Raw genomic sequence first — 6466 nt, 5'->3', positions numbered from 1 at the left:
TTACTGCTCAATTAAGTTAATTATATCTTGCACTGGTCCTTTCAGCCACAGAAGTCAGGCTTAGACCATGAACCTTTTATAGATCATCTACATTTTTACATTTACATTTTTAGTCATTTAGCAGACGCTCTTATCCAGAGCGACTTACAGGAGCAATTAGGGTTAAGTGCCTTGCTCAAGGGCACATCGACAGATTTTTCACCTAGTCGGCTCTGGGATTAGAACCAGCGACCTTTCGGTTACTGGCACAACGCTCTTACCCACTAAGCTACCTGCCGCCCAGTTGTAAATCTCATTATTTGTTTGTCCCGATTTACTGATTTAGCAATCTGTGTAATATATTTTTGTAAACTATTTGTAAATTGGCTTGGGACTATACAGGTTATTTTTAATATATACTTTTATTTTTGTATTTTGTAACTTGTAAGACATTTTCAAATAAATACCTTCATTTTGAGTTGTAAAGTTACACTCATTGATTTGAGAAAAAAATTTTTGTTGTTATCATGCCCCACAGCCACCGCTTGGTTGCAGTCTAATTCTCCACCCATCTTCCTGAAGTGTGCACCCATTCACACAGATTCTGACCATAATTTCCAGTCCAGTAAATGGCAATAATGCTCTATGGACAGTGTATATCCTAGACTGAACAGAGACATTTCTTTGAATCCAGGTCCGTGAGCGCTCATTGCAGAATTCTCAAACGCAGCAGTCCCTAGTAGTAGCTAGTCATCTAGGGTGGTAGTATCTCTCGCCCAGTAGGAGTCGCTGTACTCAACAATAAGGGAGGGGCAGCAGTATTAAAGAGTAGCTACTTTCTCTCACAGGAGCTGCTCAGAGAACACGACTCATGCTGCTTTTTGACTAACACCAGTATTACACTAGTGTATACATCCTGATTTTATTCGAGGGAAATTGTTTCCATAGCTAGGGCTGAGAGTGAGGACTTGTGAAGAGCAGGATCAACAACCTCTGCATAATCAAGACCGTTGCTTTTTGAGGAGGTGTTAACCGTCGAAGCTGTAAACGCATGTTCAGTTTGCCATTATGTTAAATGCCTGCTGAAAAGTACCAGTGGCCTAACCTTGGCTCCAAGTCAGAGCAGGTTTGCTGGAGCCATGGCCTAGTGCAACCTGGACTCCGGGGTAGACATAACATGGTAAATGAAAATCTGGGGCACTCAAATTAGTATGATATGTTATGCTTGGAATGGTATTAATTTGTGATGTCCGTCATCCATTTCGTATGAGATGTTACGAATTACAATTTGTATAATATGTTACGTATTGCAATTCGTAGAATGTTACAAATTTGTGATGCGTATGATATGTTTCGAATTGCAATTTGTTTCTAACGTTAACTAGGTGGCTAATGCTAATGTTAGCCAGGTGGCTAATTTTAGCAGGTTTAGGAGTTAGGTTAAAGGGTTAAGGTTGGGGAAGGGCTAGCTAACATGCTAAGTAGTTGCAAAGTAGCTAAAAAGTAGTAAGTAGTTGCTAAAATGCTGAAGTTGTCTGTTATTAGATTTGAACACACAACCATTGGGTTGCTAGATGTTCACGTCATACACCTACCCACCCTACATTCATATAAGTAACTTTCTGTCTTATGTAACCATACCAAAGGTAACGTGATACTAATTTGAGTTTCCCGGATTTTAGTTTACTATGTTACGTCTAGTTTATGAGACCAGCCTGCCCAGTGAGATATGGCCTGCATACATGAAAACAAAAGTCTGAGCCTTTTGGGTAAAACATTGGGGCAGAGAGGAAGAGGCGAAGTGAGAGGGATAACTGGGCCCAAAATCTGTGTTCTCCAGCAGGTGGCGTTTTTCCGCTCACCAAGCGAGGAGTTTTTGTATGGAGGTTAATGAGAGAGTGGAATTTAGTCAACAAAAAAAATGAATTGCTTAGTTGCTACGTGTTGCTTATTTGATCGAATATACGTTTTGTAATGTTTAGGTTGTTATGAGTGTAGTGATGTAAGTAGGACAAGTGTCATCCCAGCAACTTTGAGAAAAAACACTTTATATATTAACCTTCGCACCCCTGGGCCAGACCGCTCAATCATAGGACCTACTGAAGAGCTGAGTAAAGACTTAAAGGTCGAGACCGAGTCTGCGTCTCTCACATGGATAGGCAGACCATACCATAAAAATGGAGCTCAATAGGAGAAAGCCCTGCCTCCAGCTGTTTGCTTAGACATTCTAGGGACAATAAGGAGGCCTGCGTTGTCACACCCTGATCGGGTTCACCTGTCTTTTTAAAAACATTTTTAGTCATTTAGCAGACGCTCTTATCCAGAGCAACTTACAGTTAGTGCACACATTTTTTCATACCGGCCCCCTGTGGGAATCAAACCAACAAACCTGGCGTTGCAAGTGCCATGCTCTACCAACTGAGCTACACGTGGCCCACATGTCTTGTGCTTGTCTCCACCCCCCACCAGGTGTCTCCCATCTCCCCTCATTATCCCCTGTGTATTTATACCAGTGTTTTCTGTTTGTCTTGTCAAGCTTACCCGCAGTTTTTCCCGTACTCCTGGTTTGCTATAGTCCCTGTTTTCCAGTTTTTCCCGGTTTTGACCATTCTGCCTGCCCCGACCCTGCCTGCCGTTTCTGTACCTTTCGGACTCTGCTCTGTATTACTGACCTCTGCCTGCCCTTGACCTGTCGTTTGTCTGCCCCCTGTTTTTGTAAATAAACATTTAGCTATTTCGAACTGTCTGCAACGCTTCCTGGGATTTGCCCATTTTTATCGCCACTTTATCCGGGGTTACAGCACCCTGGCTTCTCCTCTGTCTGCACTCACCTCTCCCAAGGTTCCGTTCACGTGGTCCTCAGCTGCGGACCGGGCATTCCGGGACCGCAAAGACTGCTACACCACAGCTCACATATTAGTTCATCCTGACCCGTCCCGTCAGTTCGTGGTGGAGGCCGACGCTTCGGATGTCGGAGTAGGGGCTGTCCTGTCCCAGCGTTCTGCCCTGGACCTCAAGCTGCATCCCTGCGCCGCCTTCTCCCATCGTCTTAATGCCACGGAGAGGAATTATGATGTGGGGAATCGTGAGCTTCTCGCGGTGAAGATGGCGCTGGAGGAGTGGAGGCACTGGTTGGAGGGGCGGAACATCCTTTCATTGTGTGGACGGATCATAAGAACCTGGAATATCTCCGCACCGCCGAGCGTCTCAATTCCAGGCAAGCTAGGTGGGCCCTGCTTTTCACCCGGTTTAACTTCTCCCTCTCCTACCGCCCGGGTTCCAAGAATATCAAGTCGGATGCGCTCTCACACCGCTATAGCCCCGTGGCTACCCCATTGGACCCTGAGACCATCCTCCCCACATCGTGTCTGGCGGTGGCTCTCAGCTGGGGAATTGAGAAGCATGTCCGTGAGGTGCAGCGTTCCCAGCCGAACCCTGGGGGGGGGGGGCAGATAACCAGATGTTTGTTACTGACACTGTCCGCCCCTCGGTCCTGGAGTGGGCCCACTCCTCCAGGCTTACCTGCCACCTGGGTTCCTGCCGGACCCTGGCCTTTTGTGCGACAATGGTTTTGGTGACCTACCATGGTCCCTGACGTGTCCGCATTCGTCGCCGCCCACATGATCTGTTCGCAGAATAAGACTCCTCGGCAAGCTCCGGCTGGTCTCCTTCAACCCCTTCCTGTCCCTTACCATCCCTGGTCACACAAATCCCTGGACTTCGTCACTGGTCTCCCCCCGTCTGATGGCAAAACCGTCATCCTTACTGTGGTGGACCGGTTTTCCAAAGCCGCCCATTTCATTCCTCTCCCCAAACTACCCTCTGCCAAAGAGACTGCACAGCTCATGGTGCAGCACGTCTTCCGGATCCATGGACTCCCGGTGGACATGGTGTCCGACCGGGGTCCTCAGTTCTCGTCCCGGTTCTGGAAGGTGTTCTGCACGCTCATTGGGTCGTCGGCCAGCCTGTCCTCCGGGTTCCACCCCCCAGTCTAACGGCCAGTCGGAGCGAGCCAATCAGGACCTGGAGACGACTCTTCGCTGCCTCCGCCAACCCCATCACATGGAGCCAGCAACTCATGTGGGTTGAGTACGCCCGCAACACCCTTCCCTGCTCTGCCACTCTCGCCTTTTGAGTGTTCCCTGGGATATCACCCTTCCCAGAGGAAGAGGTCGGCATACCCTCGGCCCAGATGTTCGTCCTCCGCTGTCGCCGTACCTGGAAGAGAGCCCGGTTGGCTCTTCTCAAGACCACTTCCAGGTATCGACAACAGGCGGACCACCACCGGACCCCGGCTCCCTAGTATCGTCTCGGGCAGAGGGTATGGCTGTCCACTCGGGATCTGCCCCTCCAGGTGGAGTCCCGCAAACTTTCCCCCCGTTTTATCGGCCCTTTCCCCATCTCCAAGATCCTTAGCACCTCTGCTGTTTGTCTTATGTTGCCCCGTACCCTCCGTATACATCCCACTTTTCATGTGTCTAGGATTACTGACCTCTGCCTGCCCTTGACCTGTCGTTTGCCTGCCCCGTTTTTGTAAATAAACGTTTTGATATTTCAAACAGTCTGCATCTGGGTCTTATCCTGAGCCTTGATATGTGTCTTGTGACCATAGCGTACGTGTAGGTATATACGGCAGGACCAAATCGGAGAGATAGGTAGGAGCAAGTCCATGTAATGCATTGTAGGTTAGCAGTAAAACCTTAATCAGCCCTAGCCTTAACAGGAAGCCAGTGTAGAGAGGCTAGCACTGGAGTAATATGATAACATGTTTTGGTTCTAGTCCAGATTCTAGCAGATGTATTTAGCACTAACTGAAGTTTATTTAGTGCTTTATCCGGATTGTCGGAGAGTAGAGCATTGCAGTACTCTAATCTAGAAGTGACAAAAGCATGGATTAGCTTTTCTGCATTTTTGGACAAAAGTTTCTGATTTTTGCAATGTTACGAAGATGGAAAAAAGCTGCCCTTGAAATATTATTGATATGTTCGTCAAAAGAAAGATCAGGGTCCAGAGTAACGCAAAGGTCCTTCACAGTTTTATTTGAGATGATTGTGCAACCATCAAGATTAATTGTCAGATCAAACAGCAGATCTCTTTGTTTCTTGGGACCCAGAACTAGCATCTCTGTTTTGTCCGAGTTTAAAAGTAAAACATTTGCCACCATCCACTTCCTTATGTCTGAAACACAGGCTTCTAGGGTAGGCAATTTTGGGGCTTCACCATGTTTCATCGAAATCTACAGCTGTGTGTTGTCCGCGTAGCAATGAAAGTTGACATTGTGTTTCCGAATGACATCACCAAGAGGTAGAATATATATACACTGCTCAAAAAAATAAAGGGAACACTTAAACAACACAATGTAACTCCAAGTCAATCACACTTCTGTGAAATCAAACTGTCCACTTAGGAAGCAACACTGATTGACAATACATTTCACATGATGTTGTGCAAATGGAATAGACAACAGGTGGAAATTATAGGCAATTAGCAAGACACCCCCAATAAAGGACTGGTTTTGCAGGTGGTGACCACAGACCACTTCTCAGTTCCTATGCTTCCTGGCTGATGTTTTGGTCACTTTTGAATGCTGGCGGTGCTTTCACTCTAGTGGTAGCATGAGACGGAGTCTACAACCCACACAAGTGGCTCAGGTAGTGCAGCTCATCCAGGATGGCACATCAATGCGAGCTGTGGCAAGAAGGTTTGCTGTGTCTGTCAGCGTACTGTCCAGAGCATGGAGGCGCTACCAGGAGACAGGCCAGTACATCAGGAGACGTGGAGGAGGCCGTAGGAGGGCAACAACCCAGCAGCAGGACTGCTACCCTCCGCCTTTGTGCAAGGAGGAGCAGGAGGAGCACTGCCAGAGCCCTGCAAAATGACCTCCAGCAGGCCACAAATGTGCATGTGTCTGCTCAAACGGTCAGAAACAGACTCCATGAGGGTAGTATGAGGGCCCGACGTCCCACAGGTGGGGGTTGTGCTTACAGCCCAACACCGTGCCGGACGTTGGCATTTGCCAGAGAACACCAAGATTGGCAAATCCGCCACTGGCGCCTGTGCTCTTCACAGATGAAAGCAGGTTCACACTGAGCATGTGACAGACGTGACAGAGTCTGGAGACGCCGTGGAGAACGTTCTGCTGCCTGCAACATCCTCCAGCATGACCGGTTTGGCGGTGGGTCAGTCACGGTGTGGGGTGGCATTTCTTTGGGGGGCCGCACAGCCCTCCATGTGCTCGCCAGAGGTAGCCTGACTGCCATTAGGTACCAAGATGAGATCCTCAGACCCCTTGTGAGACCATATGCTGGTGCGGTTGGCCCTGGGTTCCTCCTAATGCAAGACCATGCTAGACCTCATGTGGCTGGAGTGTGTCAGCAGTTCCTGCAAGAGGAAGGCATTGATGCTATGGCCTGGCCCGCCCGTTCCCCAGACCTGAATCCAATTGAGCACATCTGGGACATCATGTCTCGCTCCATCCACCAACGCC

Source organism: Coregonus clupeaformis, chromosome 1 (assembly GCF_020615455.1).
Source record: "Coregonus clupeaformis isolate EN_2021a chromosome 1, ASM2061545v1, whole genome shotgun sequence".
NCBI classification, from domain to species: Eukaryota; Metazoa; Chordata; class Actinopteri; order Salmoniformes; family Salmonidae; genus Coregonus; species Coregonus clupeaformis.
Note: the sequence above shows the minus strand (reverse complement) of the source record.